The following is a 20,287-nucleotide window of genomic DNA, read 5'->3' as shown; positions in this document are numbered from 1 at the left end:
TCTCAGGGAGACTCCCAAGTATCCTTCTGATGGCATTGGATTGAGGGAGATGCAGCTCCTTCCCTGGCTGCACTGACAGCATTGCCCAGAGCCGGGCACTGGGGACAGCGTCACCCTGAGCCAGCTGTGCCCCTGCCAGAGCCCCCAGGGCCGGGCAGCTGCTCCCAGCCCTGTGCTCTGCAGAGGGAACTGGGCCCGGGGCTGCAGAGCTGCCCCACGGCTCTGCTGCAGCTCTGCCTGCACAGGAGGGGCTGCACGCCTTGGAGCCCCGGCCCTGAGGGCAGAGGCTTGGCTGGGGCACAGGAGGGAGGGGGCTTGTTCAGAGGGAGGGGCTGCACTGCAGGGGCTCCTGTGGGCATCTCTAAACTCTCCCTGCCACAGCATTGCTGGGCTTTGTTTTCTCTCATTGCCTGATCTTCTCTCTGCTTCCTGCAGATTTTCCTCCTGCAGGTGTTTCCCTGTGCCTGATCTCTCCCAACCAGCACTCACAGACCCCAAATCTCTGTGCACTCTCCTTGGCCCTACAGAACCCTGCCTGTTTGCAGGGCACTGGCGGGGGGCAGGTTCTGTTTGCAGCTTGGAGAAAGGACAGCTCAGACTGAGCCTGATGGCTCCAGCAGAGGTGATGCTGCTGCTGTCCATGGGCAGAGTGGCTGAAAGCACATTAGGGATCTCCTGTGAGCCAATAAATTACAGTTTAGGTATCTCAGGCACTTGACAAAATTCATAACTAATAATTCATACTATCATTAATATTTAACCCTCCGTTCCTGCCATTCTCCAATAGTTGGAAACTGAATACAAAGTCTTAGGACGTTTCCACATTTTTATCAAAAACCCTTTCTTGGAAATATTTTATGAATGTTAAGAACCGCTCAGCATGTCAGAACTCCATGAGCATTTTACCTCCCCTGCCCCAGAAATCCTCAGAGTTGTACTCACAGAGTCTGCAGGCATTGGCATGTTCCAGCTTGAGGAGATGGCTCCAGGAGCTGCAGCTGCATTGTCCTGCAGCCAGAGGTTCCTGTGCCAAGGGCTGGCAGTGATTGTGCCCCAGGCACTTCTCAGCCCCTTCCCAGCCCTGACTGATTGAAGCTCTCTGTGCCTCTGGGCTGTGCCCGGGCTGGCTGCAGGCAGTGCCCCAGCCCTGCTGGGCTGGCACAAGAGCTGCTCATCCAGAGAAATGTGCTTTTGAAGCTCTTCTTGGTGACCAGGAGCTGCCTCTGTGCCAGGAGCCCAGCCCAGCTCAGCAGCACAGACACAGCACAAGGACTTTAATCAGCCTCTGGGGCTTTGTGCTCAGGCCCTGAACATCAGTCCCTGAGAGGGAGCTGAAGAAACCTCTCCAGAACTCCAAGGCAGAATCCAACTCCAAACTTTCTTGGACTTATAATGGGTCCCAGAGAGGGACACGACTGAGCAAGTGTCCCCAGGCCCCAGGCCGAGCAGAGAACTGCAGGCAGTGATGACAGGTGGGGACAAAGAGAAGCCAAGTCTTGGTGCCCTGGGGCACAGCAGGGTCTGTGCCAGCAAGGGCTGGGAGGAGACACCTTGTGCTGAGGCCCTGGGGCCTCCTGGCACAGCCCCAGCCAGGCTGGGCACTGTCAGCCCCTTGTGCTGCCCTCAGCATCCCCCCCTAGCCCACATCCCAGTGGCCTCCAGGATCTGCTGCAAGGAGTCCCTGGGGAGCCTTGCTCAGCAATGGCCCTGGGGGCTCCTTCATGCTCCCTGCAGGGACTGCAGGTTTTTCAAAGCACTTTGGGTTTGGCTTTTGCCCTGGAGTCTCTGAGAGGTTTGTGCAATCATGGCCTCCAATTATCTGCTGTAATTAGTCCCTGGAGAGGCTTTGTCAGTAACAACACTCAGTGGGGCTCATTAATGCTTCAGGGTACTTCAGTTATTTGAAGGTACTTGGTGTTTCCCTTTTGATACAGACTCTGTGAGAAGGATTGTGCAGTTGCAGCCGCCAATTATCTACTTTAATTAGTCCCTTGAGAGCCTTTATCAGTAATGACACTCATGGGCTCATTAATGCTTCAAGGTACTTCAGTTATTTTAAGGTATTTGGTGTTTCCCTTTTGATACAGACTCTGTGAGAGGTTTGTGCAATCATGGCCCCAATTATCTGCTTTAATGAGTCCCTTGAGGGCTTTGTACTGACAATCAGTGTGGCTCATTAATACTTTCAGATACTCAAGGTTTTTAAGGTACTTTGGATGTTCCTTTCCACTCTGAATCTCTGAGAGGTGTTTTTTCCAATTCTGGCCTCCAATTCTCCCCTCCCAGGAGTCCATGAGGAGCCTGTGTTAGGGATGGACCTCAGTGGGACCATTCATGCTTTGAGACACTCTGAGTTTTTCCTCTGACTTTGACTCCTGGAAAGGTTTCTGCAGTCTCAGGTCCTGAGGTTCCAGGGCTCAGCTCCAAATGCACCACGGGGCTCATTAGGGTCAAGCAAGTCCTGACACACCATGGCTCTGCCTTGATTTCCCTCGGCTCTGGAGCGTTTATTAGGCAGATTTCCTTTTACAGTTGTGAAGAAATATTTCAATGACCTTCTAAGAAATAAGTAATCCTATTTTAAAGAGTGTATTTTATTACTGTTCTCTTCAGAGAAGAGCTGATTGCAGCTTTCTGTGATTTATATTGATGTAGGGCTGCTCCTAAGGAGGGCTCACCAGGTCAGAGAAGTTTTACCTTGAGAGTTGACCCACTGTGGACAACCTTGCCCCACATTCCCCAACCTCATGTGAGAAACCATTTTCACTTTCAAAAATTTAAAATATCAAGATCTTATCAAAACACAACAGAAGACTGAATAAAGAAAATAACACAGTGCCAGGAGCAAAGGATTCAGTCAGGATGTGCTCATCTACAAAATGGATGCTCTGTCTTTTATAGCTCTGGCCCCTCCCAAAGTCTTGTCAATCGACTCCTTCTTCACTGTCCAGTGGTGGAGATCACTGGACTCACTGTCTCACACCTTGATTGGAGGTCAGGTGTCACAGACATCTTTTCATGAAAAAGCCTTTCTTTAGGATTTTTCCTCCTGAGAAGCTGAGAGGCCTCAGGAACAAAATGTAACCAAGTGTTATCTGCTGCCGTGGAATGCAACAGGTGGATCTGTGATTGGTCTCATAGAGTTGTTTCTAATGAATGGCCAATCACGGTCAGCTGGCTTGGACTCTCTGTCAGAGACAGAAGCTTTTGTTATCATTCCATTCTATTCTTAGCTTAGCTAGCCTTCTGATGAAACCTTTTCTTCTATTCTTTTAGTATAGTTTTAATATAATATATATCATAAAATAATAAATAAACCTTCTGAAACATGGAGTCAACATTCTCATCTCTTCCCTCATCCAAGAACCCCTGTGAACATCACCACAGTCAGGTGCTGCCATAGGAACAAGCCAACCCTCCCAAATGCCCCAGCTACTGAGGCCATCCTGTGATAGCAATGCAAGGGGGAGGGGAAGGATAACTGTACAGCTACAAAACTTCTCATAACATATATTTAATATTCATCCCTTAATTGTGAGACTCAACCATAGGATTACTCATCTATAACAAATCCTCTTTTTCTTTTTCATTTTGCTCAAACAGTTAAGTAAGAAATTTTTTCTCTCTCTTGAATGAGTCATACCAGCATCTGTTGATGTGGGCAAGGACAGTGGGAACAGGAGAAAAATATCTCAGGTTTTCCTTAGACACACTCATTAGGAATGGACAAAAGGGCATCCCAGAGGTCCAGTATGGCTTTGACTCCCATCTACCGTGCCTGTGTGGCTGCTACCCATAGTTGGTGCATCTTAGGGGTGAGTACAGAGGCCAACTCGGTCCTGCCCTCCAGTCCCTGTTGAATTAAAAGACAACTGAGGAATTACAGAGGTCTGGAATGGCCTTTTGTCCCTACCTTACCATGCCCATGCCCATGGGGTTGCTACCCACAGCAGGGCTATGGAGCCTTCTTGGTAGTGAACAGAGGGGCCAACCCGGTCTTGCCCTCCTTCCTTTGTCTTATTTTCTTGAAGAAGCTGTCCCATTACCTTTTACAGTCCCTTGTGTACTTCTCCTCAACAGATGCTGGTAATTCTCTCCCATGAAAACAGGAAGACAGTTCTTGAGCTGGTTGGTGGAAGCTTGACTCTACATTTGGGCGTCTTGGTGTTTTCCTGGTTGTCTCTCAGTCTCTGTTTAGAGTCAATCTTGTTTCACCCAGCCTGGATGTTACAATCCACTCTTTGGGTTCTTCTCCTGGGCCTTTGACTCGGTTGCCATGAGTCCATCCCCGCTCTGCAGCTCGCACGGCTGATTCGGTGCTGAGCAGTGCCTGACAGGGACCTTCCCACTGGGGAGTTAGAGGCTGATCTCTCCATGGCTTAATCATCACCCAATTCCTGGGATTAATATTATGGATTCTGAAATCCAGGGTGGTAGTTTGAGGAATTGCCCCTTTATGTCTTAGCCCTTCTAAGGTTTCTGCTATAGACATCACTTATTTCTTGGCATTGGCTTCCCCTTCCTCATAGGTGGCAGCCTTCTGGAGTGAGGTCAGGAAGGGAAACCCAAACATCATTTCATAGGGTGACAGCCCCAGATCTGACTGGGGTTGGGTTCTCATTCTTAATAAGGCCAAAGGAAGACATTTTATCCATGACATTTGGGTTTCAAACATTATCTTAACTAGAGCTCTTTTAAGAGTTTGATTCATTCTCTCAACCTGACCAGAACTCTATGGTTGCCACTGGGTGTGTAATTCCAATTTTGCTCCCAGGGCCTGAACAACTTTCTGCAATATCTTTGATGTGAAATGAGTTCCCTGGTCTGAATCAATCCTGTTTGCCATCCCATATTGGGATGTCCTGGTTTAGGGCAAATTTGGGAGAGAATCTCCAAAGGAGGGCCCCTCCAGAAAGCAAACCCACACGGCCCCTCCCCGCAACTGGTTTGGGAAGAATTCCTCAGAGAGGAGTGGAAAGAACCTGTTTATTTAACAGGCACAGCACCTCCAGCACACAGAATGAACAATACCAGATGACACCACTCTTTGACCACTGAAAAAAGGTGGCAAATTCAGAAATTCTCTCTTGGGGGTGGTCACTCAGTCCCTGCGGCACTGGGGCAGCTGCTGCAGGCCACAGGGTGCAAACGCTCGGTGTTCCCAGGTCCCAATCTGGAGCAGGTTCGAGATGGTTCAAAAAGGAAAGGAGAAACAGTCCAGGAAGAAATTTGGACTCTTTAGCTAAACTAGCTAATGAGCAGAAGCAAGAGCAAGCAGAAGTGAAGCAGAAGCAAGAGTGAGAGAGCAACAGAAAAAGCGAAGGCAAAAAGCAAAAGCAGCACTATGTACTGCCCGTCTCTGTGTCCTGCCAGGCTGATAAGAAAACCCAAACAAAACTTTCCCTCTTCAGAGCCAGTGTTAAAGGCACAAAACATAATATCCGGCATAAACAGAACACATGAATGGGGATACAAGCATCATAGCATCACCCTAGGACATTCCACCCCTTCTCCCCATATCATCAACATACTACCACACATCATGCATTTATTCACACAAAATTTCCATCTGTTCCCCCAAAAATTACAAGCAATACCCATAATGCCCTCATCAGATCCCCACACTGGACCACTGAATCCAGGCCCTATACTACAGAGCTGCAGGATTTCACCCCTTTCACCTTACTCACTCAAAGCTTCATCTTTCACTTGCTCAGGCCTTCGACACTTGCACGTTTCCTTCTCCATCTTCCACTTGCCCAGACCTTCAACACTTACACATTTCCTTCTGTCTCATGTCTGTATGGTTTAATGTAGAGACAATGGCAGTAACATCCAACAAACAGTGATATTGCATATCATTCTCACCCCACAATCAGATCTCCCTGAGGTACACATCGTGTTGTTCCATCTCTTTGCATTATCCACCATGTGCAACCTCGTCCCTGAGCAAAGACAACCCCACGAATGGGTTTGTCTGTACTCGAGGCAGAATTGATCCACACAGTCTTCCCTAACAAACCTCTGACATGCACCACTGGGACTTTATCTCCATCTGTTACATTCAGGAACTCAGACTGGGCAGGACCTGCTCGGTTGGTGGAACCTCAGGTGTTAACTAACCAGGTGGCCTTTGCTAAATGCTGCTCCCAATTTTTGAAAGATCCCCCACCCAAAGCTTTCAGCTGGGTTTTTAGTAGTCCATTGTACCTCTCCACTTTGCCTGCAGCTGGTGCATGGTAGGGGATATGGTACACCCACTCAATGCCATGTTCCCTAACCCAGGTGTTGATGAGGCTGTCCTTGAAATGAGGCCCATTGTCTGACTCAATTCTCTCTGGGGTACCATGCCTCAACAGGACCTGCTTTTCAAGGCCCAGGATGATGTTTTGGGCAGTAGCATGAGACACAGGGTAGGTTTGCAACCATCCAGTGGTGGCTTCCACCATGGTCAGCACGTGGCACTTGCCCTGGCGTGTCTGGGGCAGTGTGATGGAGTCAATCTGCCAGGCCTCCCCATGCTTGTACTTGGACCACCGCCCACCATACCATAGGGGCTTCACTCACTTGGCCTGCTTGATGGCAGCACACGTCTCACAGTCATGGATGACCTGAGAAATACTGTCCATGGTTAAATCCACCCCTCGGTCTCTTGCCCACTTATAGGTGGCATCTTTGCCCTGATGGCCTGAGGCATCATGGGCCCATCGAGCTAGGAATAACTCTCCCTTGTGTTCCCAATCTAGGTCTATCTTTGACACCCCTATCTTTGCTGCCTGGTCTACCTGCTCATTGTTTTGGTGTTCCTCATTGGCTCTACTCTTGGAGACATGGGCATCTACATGGCAGACTTTCACATGTAGCCTCCCTACCCTGGTAGCAATGTCTTTCCACTCATCAGCAGCCCAAATTGGTTTTCCTCTACGCTGACAGTTAGCCTTTTTCCACCTCTCCAGCCATCCCCACAGAGCATTGGCTACCATCCATGAATCAGTGTAGAGGTAGAGCTTTGGCCATTTCTCTCTTTCTGCAATGTCCAGGGCCAGCTGAACGGCTTTGAGTTCTGCAAGTTGGCTTGATCCACCTTCACCTTCAGTGGCCTCTGCAACCTGTCGTGTGGGGCTCCATACGGCTGCTTTCCACTTCTGGTTCATCCCTACGATGCGACAGGAACCGTCAGTGAAAAGAGCATAGCGTGTTTCCTCTGGGGGCAGTTGGTTACATGGAGGAGCCTCTTCAGCCCATGTCACTGGTTCTTGTTCTTCATCTGTGACACCAAAATTCGCACCTTTGGGCCAATTTGTAATTACCTCCAAAATCCCAGGGTGATTCAGTTTACCTATATGGGTGCTGTCTCTGTCCCTCTGGGAGCCTCTCAGGAACCCTGGGCCAGTCCCGAGTCGGCAGACACCGGGGGCAGCCCCGACACGGCCGACAGCGGGGAGACACTCTCTGTGCCCCGAGGGTACTGAGGGCACCTGGGCTGGTCGCCTGTGCAGCACAAGAGACACCAGAGACATCGGTAGAAGATAAAGGGCTGACTCTTAGCAGGGCGTAATCCAAAGTTTTATTCTAGGAGTTCCAAAGGAGCCCCTACACCTCAGGGGCCTCCTGCCCACAGCCCCGGGAGATGTGCCAAGGTTACATTTAAAGGGAGGTGGAAACCCAAAGTAGATAACATTTTACTAACCAAGAAGTGACCCTAAGGGATGGGTACTGGGGGATGGACATTTAGGACAGCGTATGGGGCAGGGCTTGGGGGGCTGACCCCTGGCCTCTGGCTGATCACTCAACATCCTGGAATGAAGCTTCTGGATGGAGGGGATGGGATGCTGAGTGATTGACAGAGAGACAGAGTGGGGGTTTGGGGATGATCTCAGCAAGGGAAAGGGATTACACAGGTAAAGGGAGGGGGGTACCATCTGGGATGAACCACTTGGGAAAAATACCAGGATTCAAACCCAAAACTATTACAAAACTATTACAAAACTATTACAAAGTATAACAACACACTACAACACACCACCTAGATCTGGTGTTTGCTGCGCAAGTGCCCAGATCCAGAAATTTCCCAGGGCTGGCACAGCCCAAGTCCAGCAATTTGCTGGCACAGAAAGCCAAAATCCGGCAATTTCCTGATGCCAATACAGGTGCCCAGACCTGGTGTTTGCTGCCACTGCCAGTGCTCAGATCTGGACATTTCCCTGTTCTGGCAGAGCCAAGTCCAGCAATTTTCTGGCAAAGAAAGCCAGAATCTGGCAATTCCCTGCTACCGTCATTGGCAATGCCAAGATCCGGTGTTTGCTGGCACCACCAGTGCCCAGATGCGGGATTTTCCCGGTGCCGGCACATCCTGAGCCGAGTAATTTTCTGGCAAAGAAAGCCAAAACCTTGCAAATACCTGGTGCTGGCCCCACCCAGATCTGGTGTTTGCTGGCACTGCCAGTGCCCAGATCCAGCAGTTTCCCAGTGGCAGCACAGCCCAAGTCCAGCAGTTTCCTGGCACAGAAAGACAAAACCCGGCAATTTTCTGGTGATAGCACCAGCACCACCCCAATCTGCGGTTAGCTGGCACCGCCAGTGCCCACATCTGGCAATTTCCCTGTGCCAGCACAACCCAAATGCAGCAATTGTCTGGCAAAGAAAGCCAAAACCCAGCACTGCCCAGATCTGGTGTGTTGGGGTTGGTTTAAAAGAAGAGGGAGACCTTGGCTTAAGGCCATGGGAAAACCCTCTTTAGTCAGGGTCAGCAGGAGCTCCTGCCCATAATCCTCTTGTTCAGTTATGCAGATTGTTACTAGAAAGTTCTGAGTTCTCTTTGCTACCATTGGTTACTTTATACTGCAAAAATTGTAATATTCTTAATCCTTCCTTCCTCTTGGATCCTTTCCTCAGATCCCACCTTAACCCCTCCCCATAAATAAATGGATAAATATCCCTGCTCGACCCTGGACCCAGGCTTTTTTCTGCTTTGCTCTCTCTACTGTGCACGCCGTCCTGTTTGTTGTGTTTGCCTTCATTGAAGTTCTGTTTCCAGAGCACCAGATGAAAGCAGTCTCTGTCTGTAAAGTGGCCAGAGCTGGTTCTCAGGGAAACCACTGGTCAACGGTCCGGACAAGGGCCAGAAGGTTTCACTGGTGTTTGCTGGCACCGCCAGTGCCCAGATCTGGAAATTTCCCTATTCTGACACAGCCCAAGCGCAGCAGCAATTTACTGGCACAGAAATCCAAAACCCGGCAACTTTCTGCTACTGGCTCTGGCACCGCCCACATCTTGTGTTTGCTGCGCCAGTGCCCAGATTTGGAAATTTCCTGGTGCCAGCAGAGCCCAAATGCAGCAGATTTCTGTCACTGGCAATGACACCACCCAGATCTGGTGTTTGCTGGCAGCGCCAGTGCCCAGATCTGAAAACTTCCTGGTGCTGGCACAGCCCAAGTCCAGTGATTTGCTGGCACAGAAAGCCAAAATTTGGAAATTTCCAGGTTCTGGCTCCAGCACCATCCAGATCTGGTGTTTGCTGGGACCGCCAGTGCCCAGATTTGGAAATTTCCCGATGCCTTCACAGCCCAGGTCCAGCAATTTGGTTTTACCTAGCTTAGGCAGAGAAGTTCCTCGGACTGTGACTTTCCTTTCTCTTGGAACTGTTTAAACCTGCTCTGGACTGAAAACCCAGAAAAACACCGGCAGCTAACACCTGTGGCCCACCGAGCTCTGGGACGCTGCATTCCAGTGCCAGAGGGACTTAGAAGAGACCGAGTGAGCCAACTACAACCCACAAAAAGGACTTTCTGAATTTACCATCTCTTCAGCACTGTCAGAGGTTTCATTTAATATTATTCGTTTTTCATGCCTGTGAATACTTTACTTGTTAAATAAATTGGGTTTTTTGCACTTTTTTCGAGGGAAGTCTTTTCCTGAACTAGTAGGGGGAGGGGCCGCTTGAACTTGCTTTCTAGATTGATCCCTTTTGGAGGTTTCCTCCCCAAATTTGCCCTAAGCCAGCACAAACAGTCACAATGAAAATTTCACCAGGGGCATCATTTCCTGCTGGCAAATCTTGTGACAGAAGCTTGACGTTGTTCTCCATGAGACATTCTTGGGAAGAGAGACAGGAGAAGATTCCTGGAAAACTGAAACAGCTTTCCAGAAGGGAAATGAAAATGAAAGAAACAATCCAAGATATTTTCCTCTATTTATTTCTATGCTCCCCTTTTCCAAGTTGCATTACTTCTCCATCCCAGGAATTCCAGATGCACCGCACCTCTAAGATCGGTGACTTAGTGATTTTTAGACACTGGAAAATACCATGAGACACACAGAGTTTTCCTTCCCCTGGTTTTACTGGAAGGCAACACTGGAGATGTAAGTGCAGTGCTTGGGTCAGGTAGGAATCCTACAGCAAGGGAAGGTGGCCCGACAGTGTTTGACCCTCAGCCAGGCCAATGCAGAGCAGCAAGCGAGGGGATTGCTGTGCCAGTGTGCAGGAGTCAGGGCTCTGCATCTGGGCTCACCGCTGCAAAGTTCCCGTGTTTGGACAGACTCAGGGGCTGTGCCCGGGGCGCGCGGGGCTCGAACGTGGGGCTCGTGGGGCGAGCGGGGAACGGACACGGGGACGAACGGCCCCGGTGCTTCAGTTGCAGCGGCGGCAGCGGCGGCAGCAGCAGCGGCGGCAGCAGCAGCGACAGCAGCAGAACAGATATTTTAGATCACTTTTTCTTTCTTTCTCTTTCTCTTTTTCCTTCTCTTTCTGTTTTTCCTTCTGTTTTTCTTTCTCTCCCGTTCCCGCGGTCGGGCACCCTTCTCTCGGGGTCCCTTGCCCGGCGTCCCTCTCCTCTCCCCGCCTCCCTCTCCCCTGCCGGGCCGGGCCATGCCCCCGGCCCGCCCCCGGCCCCGGGCGGGGCTGCCCCGTGCCCGGCCCCGCCCGTCCCGCCGCGCTCTCGCCTCCGCCCGGCTCTGGCCGTACTGGCGGTGGCGCTGCTGGGCGGGCGTCAGTTCCTGGTGCGGGGGCGGCATCGCCGCCCTTCGGCTCCGCCTGGCCCGAGCCCGGCCCCGCCCCCGAGGCAGGCTTCAGTCCCGGCCCCGTCCCCGGCCCCGACCCCGGGCCCGGCTCCTCCCGGGGCCCGCGGAGGACACAGGCGGGGCGGCCGCTGCCGCCGCCTCCGCTGGGGCTTCCCCGGCCCGAGCTCCGCCGCTCGGCAGCGCGGCCGCCGGCCCCGAGCCTCCCGTGCCGCGTTCCGAGGAGCGAACGCCTGGGCATGGCCGGCCCGGGGCGGCTGAGGAGCGCTCGGGGGCCGTTGCTGGCCCCGGGCCGAGCGCTGACAGCCGCGTCTCGCCCGCAGGGAAGGCGCACGAGGCCCTGCAGGAGCGGTACCGAGTGGGTTCGCTGCTGGGGCGCGGAGGATTCGGCAGCGTCTTCGCGGCCACGCGGCTCTCGGACGGCGCCCCGGTGAGCGGCGGGGCCGGCGGCGGGCGCAGGAGGAGGGGGCGGAGGAGGAGGAGGAGGAGGATGGGGCTGGGCAGGGCGGGCGGCGAGCTGAGCCCGCTGCTGTCCTTGGCTTGCAGGTGGCCATCAAAAGGGTGCCACGGAACCGCGTCCGGCACTGGGGCGAGCTGGTGAGTGAGCGGGGCCAGCGGCAGCAGCCGGGGCTGCCGGGCGGGGATGAGCCGAGGCCCGGCACGGTGGAAGCCGCCAGGACGCCTCGAGGGAGAGCGGGCGTGGGTCCAGCGCAGGGCGCAGAGCATCCCGGGCTGGCTGAGGGCTCCCCGAGCCCCGGCACGGCATCGGCGCCACTGAGGGCATCGTGCTCCTCCCGCAGCCCGACGGCAGCAGGGCCCCTCTGGAGATCGTGCTGCAGGCCAAGGTGTCCACTGGCTTCCCTGGTGTGGTGCAGCTGCTGGAGTGGCTTGAGCTGCCCAACCACATCGTGATGGTGCTGGAGCGGCCAGAGCGGTGTCAGGACCTGCAGCGTTTCATTGGGGCACGGCGGTTCCTGCCCGAGGAGGTGGCGTGGGAGCTGTTCCGCCAGGTGCTGGAGGCCGTGCGGCACTGCACCAGCTGCGGGGTCCTGCACAGGGACATCAAGCCCGAGAACATCCTGCTCGACCTGCACACCGGGAAGGCCAAACTGATCGACTTTGGCTGTGGCACCTACCTGCAAGACACAGCCTACACCCACTTTGCAGGTGAGCCCACGTAAGGGTGTACTCCTGGTCCCGGCATCTCATGGCCCAACATCTCCCAGCCCAAGCTGGCTGTGGCAGAGGGGATTCTCCCTTTTGCTGCCAGTCAGGGGACTGAGTCTTCAGCTGAGTTGCTTTAGAGCGGGGCTGGGTGGGGAGCCATCTTCCAGCCCTGCTGGCAGCCTTTGCCAGCCACTCTGCCCAGGACTGGGGCTGGGCTGAGGCAGCCAGCCCTACCAAAACCCCCGTGGGTGGGGGTAGCAGAGATGGGAGCGGAACCTGTGCCCCAGCCAGTTTGGTGTGCAGGCGAGAGGAAGGGCTTGGACTGATCTACTCTCCCTGTTTGCCTTGGCTTCCTAATATTTTTGGGGCAATGCAGGCAGGGAGGATAAGGGCATGTTTTTTCCCCAGCACGGAGAGGGTTTTTCCTTTACAGGTCAGGGTCAGGCTTAGCCAGGGCTTCCTCTGCCCTCTTCTGACACCAGTGGCTTCTTTTCCAAGCCTAAGTTTGGGCACAAGTCCCAGGTGCTGGTGAGAGGGCAGTGGTCACCCTGTGTGCCACTGATGCAGCCCCCGCAGGCCCAGGGATGCTGGGGCCAGGCTGTGGGAGCAGCAGCATCCCCCTGCTGAACTCCATCTGTATTCCATAGGAACACTGTCCTACAGCCCCCCGGAATGGAACGACTTTGGCTGGTACCATGGCGAGGCAGCAACGATCTGGTCCCTGGGCATCCTGCTGCACCAGATGGTCTGCGGGGAGCACCCGTTCAGGAGGGGCCGGAACCTCAGCTGGGGCCAGCTCCCGCTGCCACAAGGGCTCTCTCAAGGTGGATCCTCTTCTCTGGGCACGGGGGGAATCCCAGTGCTGGGAGCCAGCAGCGGGCTCGTGAGCATCCCACTCTGGCAGCTGCTGAGGAGGTGGCACAGGTCCTGCTCTCCTCCAAAACAGGGAATTGATGGGAAAGTTTAGGCCCAAGCCTGAGCGCATCCAGAATGGCCTGGCCATGGGAATAGTGGGGCAAAGCAGACAGGAGCCTTCTCTGGCTGACCGGCAGTTTCTGCTTTGTCTCCCCAGAGTGCAAAGATCTGATCAGGTGGTGTTTATCCGTGAACTCCTTGGAGAGACCCACATTAGAAGACCTGGTCTGTGATCCTTGGGTGCAGGATATTCCTCTGCCATAGAAGAAGGGAGAGAGCCACAGGCACACTTTGATCCAGGGCCCTGGTAAGTTGCAGCTCCACACATGCCGTGGCAATCAGAAGCAAAGGAACCCAGACCTTTTTGTGCTGCCTGTGTCACTGCACCGGGGCCATGGGATGGGCACACGCAGCCCTTGTGCTGGAGCTGAGCTGCTCTGCCCAGCACTGGTGGCCGCCATCCAAGCTGGTTTTGCTTGTGCTGGTTCCCTGACAGCTGGGGGCCTGGGCAGAGCCCTGAGAGCCTGGTCTCCCCCCAGGGAAGGAGCAGGAGCCCCTGGAGAAGCTGTACCGGGTGGGGATGCTGCTGCTGCTGCTGCTGGTGCTGCTGCTGCTGCTGCTGGAGACAGCCAGGATGACATCAAGGATGAGAAGCTCTTCCTCAGCCTGGCCACTGGAGGCTGAAGGTGATGGACTTTGATTCTGGCACCTTCTTCAAAGCCAGACTCCACAGGGAATTTGCAGATGAGTCCCCAGCTGGGGAAATTCTGCCAGATTTGGGCATGGCCCAGCCTGGCTGGGAACCAAAGGCTCCCCCTTTGCTGGGGCAGATGCAACTCATCCTTCAGTCGCTGCCCAGCTGCTTTTGGCAGGGCTGGGGGCATGGGCTGGGCTGGGTATGAAATGGGAGTGGGCTCCTGGCCCTGCCAACAGCCCCCAGCAGCCACCGTGCCCCGGGCTGGGGCTGGGGCTGGGGCTTGGGCAGCCAGCCCGACACAAACAAAGCCCCATGGTGGGAGCAGAGGTGGGACTCCAGAACCTGTGCAGGGGCTGCTTTGCTCTGCAGGCAAGGAAGGGCTTGGGCTGCTCAGCTGCCCTTGTTTGCTTTGGGATCACGGTGATTTTGGGGGGCAGTGCAGGGGGGAAGAGAGAAAGTGTGGGCTTCCCTCAGCCATGGCTGGGTTTTTCCCTACCATGTAGGAGTTGGGCCTCCCTCAAGGCCCTGACAGAGATAAGAGTTTTTCCCGTTTTTCTTGTTTTCCCTTTTTGTATCTAATCTCTTTTTAAGAATGTGTTGTTTGTTTTTCCAGAGGAAGCGTTCTAGGTGGTCCAGTGTGGATGGGGAAGTGCTTGGGAGCAGCTGTGGCATGGATGGGCCGTGCCCTTGGAGAAGGCTGAGGCCATGGTTTGGGAGCAGCTTTTCTTGCAGCCGTGGCTGGTGTGAGGTGGGTCCCTGTGTGCTTGGCAGGGTGGGATCAGAGCTTTTGGGAGATGGCAGCGAGCACAGGAGCATCCTGCTCTGGGCAGCTGCTGAGGGCTGGATGTGCCGTGGCTGGCTGCAGGCTGGGCACATGTCCTGCCCTCCTGCTCTGCTGCCAAAGGCAGCAGGGATGGGCAGCTCTGGGCACAGCTCTGGGCACAGCCAGCACGGCCTGGGCCCCGCAGGCCTTGGCACAAGGGCACAGGAGCCCTCAGCTGATGGGCGGTTTCTGCTTTCTCTCCTTGCAGCCGGGCTCTGCGGCTGCTGAGGCTGCTCTGGGCTCTGCCAGGGCTCTGCTGGGCTCAGCCCTGGGCCCAGCTGGGCTGGCTCTGCCCTCACATTGCTCTGACAGCTCTGCATCAGACGAGCCCGTTGCGAGCACAGCGCCTGAGCTTTCTGCTTTGGCAGCTGAGTGAGACTCTGCTGCAGGCCCAGAGATTGCAGCTGGGGACACACATCCAATTGGCAAGGACCCAAACTCTCCACAGTCCCAGCTGAACGCCTGGATCTGCACAGGCTGTTCTGTCTGTCCCACTCTTCCTTCTTGATTGGCTGGAATTGTGCAGTTGCACTTTCTTCCTCCTCTAGCAGTGCCACGAGTGGGCCAAAGCTGGCGAGTGGGCCGTGCTCCTGAGGCAGTGCAGTCTGGAGCTGGTGGATGGAGAATTGCCCTTCTGCCCTGCCAAACCAGAGCAAAAAGCTGCAAGTGGGACTTTTTGTCTTTAAGAAACCCCTGACATTTTCAACGGGAATGTGCAGCTCATTCACAGACTGAGAAGGAAGGGCATCTTCTAAAGGATTTGGGGTTTGACAGAGTTTCCATTCCCAGTCCTGCTTGGAGCTGGCAGGGCACAAAGCAATTTCCCATTGCTTCACCCACAATTTAACAATATTGGAAACAACCTCAAAAACTTATAAAAAGGGGTGCTGAAGTCAGCAAGATGGATCCATGCCATCAGCACATTTACAATGTAAATAACTGAGTTCTCTTTTTCAAAAGATCATTTACCTCCTAATGCAAAGAATGTAACTTTGCATTTATGTTTTGTTTTTTTCACTAACATTATGTTCAGTTTTTTCTCTAACACTTGGATTTTATTCTTATCTTTTACAATTTACCTATTTTTTTCCCTTTTTCTTTTTTTTTCCTTTAAATAGAAAACATGTCCTATCGAAAGAATGTCCTCTGCTCCTGGTTCCTGTGTGGAGCAGCTCCCTTCCTGCTGGCTGAGCTGCTCAGGCAGAACCTGGCAGCTCCTGGCCCTGCAGGGCTGAGGCTTTTCCCCGTTGCTGGGCACAGACTGATGGAGCAGCACTGCTGAACACGGACACACAGAGGGACCAGGAGCAGCTGCCTTTGCCCACCTGAGGCTCCAAGGCCCAACCTCTGAGCAGCCAGGGCTGGAAGAGACTGGCAGGATCTGATCCCTGACTCTGGGCCAGGGCTGCACAAATGACCCCACAGCAGCAGCAGCAGCAGCAGCAGCAGATGGAGCTGACTTTCAGCACAGCCCCTGGCCCTGTTCCCTCCCGTGTGCAGCGGTGTCACAGCAGCCTGAGGCACCTGGGAGCCCCCAGTGCCAGCAGGGACTTGAGATGGCAGCCCTGGGCTCCTGGAGGCTGTGCAAGGAACGGAGCTGGGCACTCCCTGTCCATGGGGAGCTTGCAGATGGAAAAGGCTGCTGTGCCCAGGCAGCTGCAAGGGCACAGAAAGGAGGCTCTGGAGCACTGGATCTGTGCCAGTGCCACAGTCCTGGGCAGCAGCCAGCCAGCCCTGGGGGAACAGAGGGCACAGCACGAGGGACAGAAGCAGGCAAGGGCAGAGACTGGAGAGAGCCAGAGCCAGGAGCAGGAGCAGCTGCTCCATTGCACTCTTGGAGAAAGCTCTTGGCTGGTTCCAAGCGCTGAAAGGCGTGAAGGGCAGAGAGGAGGCCACAGCAAACAATGCTCCTGTTTGCACAGCCTCCCCTCTCCGTGTCCCAGAAGGAATTGCATGGACTGTGCTCTTCTCTCCGAGTCGTCTCGTTCAGCATGAGCAGCTCAGCACCAGCAGTTGAAGGAGCTGAAGCCTCAGGCCACAGGAGCTGGGCAAGAGGAGACTTTCTGAGCAAATGAATGCTGCTAACATGGACCCAGCTGAATGCAGTGGATAGAATCATGGAATCACAGAATCCTTTCTGTTGGAAAAGCCCTCTGAGCTCACCCAGTGCAGCCGCTCACCCAGCAGTGCCAAGCCCAGCACTAAAGCACGTCCCTGAAGTGCCAAGGCCTGGACAGCAGCCCTGAGTGAGGCCTGAACAGCAGGCCCTGAGCCCAAGGTGGCCTCTGGATGAACCTTCCAAGCAAAGGTTATCTTTGTATCTGCTCCCTGATGAAATGTGCATGGTCATTAGCACTGTGATAGATGTAGCCACTCATTAGTGAAACATGTATTGACCTTTCTGTATTTAGAAGCCAGACCAGGCCATGAAATCTGACATCTGGCCTTGTTTGGGGCTGAAGGATCAAAGTCACCTCCCTTGGTTCCTCCTGGGGCCCTGGCCAGGCTTTGGGAGGGAGCCAAGAGGAGGATGAAACCAGATGTTGCCACGCTAGCAGTGCTGTCAGTTTGTTCATTCAGCACTGTCAGAGCTGGGCCCTCTCCCAGCGGGGCTGGAGCCTCACCTGTGGCTGGAGGCACCTGCAGGAATTGCCAGTGCCCAGGAGTGGCTCTGCAGCCCTTGGCTGTGACAGCTTCCCCGGCTGCTGTGTGGGTCTGGGCGATGGTAAAGGCTGAGGGTAACTGGGGCTGGATCTTTCTCAATCACTGCAGGCAATCTTTGGTGGGGATGGTTGGGTGCATTGCTGAGCTGCTCCTGTTGTGATTCTTTGCTGCTTTGAGCTGCAGGAAATGACACTGATTCCTTCAGTTGGAGTCTGTGTCTTTGATGCTGACCCTGCCCACTGGCAAAACAAAACTGGCCCAGTCTGGCCAGATCCCAACAAAATGTCACTTGTTCAGTGTCAATGTGAGGAATCAGTGCCATCAGAAATTCCCAGATGGGAAGCCCTTCCCTGGAGTTCCCTGGCTCTGGAGTGGGCTGAGGTCGGAGCCCTGTGGGAGCAGTGGGGCAGTCGGGTAAAAGAGGCTGCACCCCTGGATGGCTTCAAATGCATCCAAAAATTACATAAGGGAAAAGGAAAAGAACGTGTGGGTTTGGGCAGACAAAGATAAAATTGTTAAGAGTACATTGGAAACAGCACCTTCAGAAGGAACATTTATTGTTGGAATGCTCCCACATGGAGCAAGAGAAGAGGATTTTAATCTTGAGCTCAGCTGCATTGGTGCAAATGGAATATCAATATAATAAATAACTATATATGTATTTATAGTACAATAAGATCTTCATATATATATTTTGATATGTATGTCTAGGTCTGTCTATATCAATATGTTTATCTACATGTAAAATTATAATAATGTGAAGTAGTGCTGACAATGCTAATTTGGTAGCTTTGGCTTCTCCGGGATGTAACACTAAATACCCTACAGAACAGGATTGGCCAGGAACCTAATTTCAGTGGTCAACTTTGTGAGATTGTATACAATGAAAAAAGGAGGAAGGGAGGAAATTGGCTGTTTTTACAGGGTTTGCTGATACTGTGATGCAGAGTGCTTTGTCTGTTCCTGTGAAAAATTCAGTGATTAAGCCTGCAGGGTTTTTCATGTACCAGACTATGCATAAGCTGCAGGATTGGTTGCACGGGCAAAGGGGTTGTTAAAAAAGCAGTTGAAAAATGAGGAGATGGGAACCTTTGCCCATGGAGAACCCATCTCCCAGATGTGCCCCATGCCCTTAACAATGGCCCACGGGGGAAATGGAAACCCCCTGGCTGTGCAGGGCTGCCCCCAGTTTGCAAATCCAACCATGGGCAGTGAGACTTGGGCTGCCTGGGAAATTGTTCTGGCTGTGATGGCCCCTGGCAGGGCCAGCCCAGAGGCTGCAGGGCTGGGCCTTCATGCACTGGAATTAGTTTGGATAAATTCAAAGCAAATGAGAGCTATCAATACTGAAACAGGAATTCAGATTCCTCCAGGACACTTTGCTTTGGTAACTGCTCACTTGGAGCTTGGCCTTGCAAAGTGGTCATGTCATGGGAAGAGGAACTGATGCAGAATATCAAGGAGAAATTAAAGGAATTGTGTTAAACAATAGTGACCAGGATTGGATTAGTCAACCCCATGACAGGGTAGCACAATTATCAATATTGCAATGTTAAGAAAGATTGTGAAAAAATGAGATCCACCTGCAATCACCACCGTTTGTGGAGATAAAGGGTTTGGATCCAGCAGCCCTAATAATGGAGCCCGAGTGTGGGTCTGGAGGCCAAATGGCCCTCCCGAGGCAGCTGAAGGAGCAGCTCCTGGGAAAGACAACTCTGAGTCCTGAAACCTGGGCAGGAACAATGGGAATGTGTCCCTGCAGCCAAGTGTTCTGTGTGAGAACAAGTAGATCTGACAGGATATTGTTTTACACATCCTGCCAGACCAAATCTCCTTGTTTGCCCCAAGGGCCCCTTTGGGAAATGCTCTGATCCACGGGGCTCCATGTGAAGGCTGCTGTGACACTGAGGGACTTGCACAGGAATTGCATCCAGGAGCCCGGGTGCCCCTCAGGGACTGGGACCCGGCCCCTTCCAGCCAGAGGGGAAAGGGCCCCCCCAGGCCTTGTTAGCCACAGACAGCATGGTAAAGCTGAACAGCAAAGGGCCTGGGGGCATTATTCTGGAATTAACATGGTGCCAGCTCCATGGACAACAGGATTCTTGTTCCTAACTCAAATGAGATTGAGAAAAATGGATGAAGAATGTTGTCACTAAAGTACTACTGGTGTCTGTAAGGTGTACCTTGATAGTCAGCCAGAATCTTTGTCTGCCACAAACACCTCTAGTGTTTCACCAAGGGGTTAGTCATCAAAATGTAATGATTAGTTCTGATGGACTGCTGAGCTTCTTTTGTAATTCTTTGCTAATGATGATGTGCTTTGCTGAGCTTATCCTTTTGTAATTCTTTGCAGCTGTGCATGATATAAATGACACAATTCCTTCAGTTGGTGTCTGTGTCTTTGGTAGTAACCCTGCCCACTGGTGAAACAGGGCCCCCTCTTGCCTGAGTGTTACCTGGGAAGGCAGAAACCCTCCCTCCAAAATTCCCCCTTCCTCCTTGTTCCCCCCTTCATACCCTGAGCATGATGTGCTCTGGTCTGGGCTGTGCCCGGGGTCAGTTGGGGTCACCTGTCCTGGCTGTGTCCCCTGCCCAGCTCCCCCGCAGCCCCAGCCCCTCCCCAGCGTGGCTGGACGAGGGGCAGGACAGGCCTTGGCTGTGCTGCAGCTCAGCAAGAACAAAACCATCTCTGCGTGCTCAGCCCTGTGCTCAGCACCCGGCCCAGCAGTGTCTCAGTGCCAGGGGCTGTGCCCCCAGTGCCTGCCAGGGCTTTCCATGGCAACTGCCAGGCCAGGTGACCCAGGTGTCCCCCCCAGTGTCGGTTGCCATGGAAACAGTGCCCAGCGCTGCCCCTTTCTGTCTGGCTGACCTGGCCTTTGGCCCTGGCAGTGCCCTTGGCTGCTGGTTCCTGGTGCCCGAGTGGCCAGCGCGGCACAGGGCAGGTGGCCATGGCACAGCCCCCAGCAAGGGATCCCCTCTGGCTCTGGGCACTGACACCAGCCCTG

The 20,287-nt window shown here is 53.5% G+C and overlaps 1 protein-coding gene across 1 annotated transcript in view; it reads right to left on the bottom strand.

Moving 5' to 3' along the window:
- The window catches only part of LOC143692459 (uncharacterized), a 515,676-nt gene that overhangs the window by 92,371 nt on the left and 403,018 nt on the right, over positions 1-20,287 (bottom strand). The gene's annotated exons all lie outside the window — the stretch shown is intronic.

This window comes from Agelaius phoeniceus (assembly GCF_051311805.1).
Source record: "Agelaius phoeniceus isolate bAgePho1 chromosome W unlocalized genomic scaffold, bAgePho1.hap1 SUPER_W_unloc_1, whole genome shotgun sequence".
Taxonomy (NCBI): Eukaryota; Metazoa; Chordata; class Aves; order Passeriformes; family Icteridae; genus Agelaius; species Agelaius phoeniceus.
The sequence above is the reverse complement of the archived record's forward strand: the minus strand, read 5'-3'. Positions and strand labels throughout refer to the sequence as shown.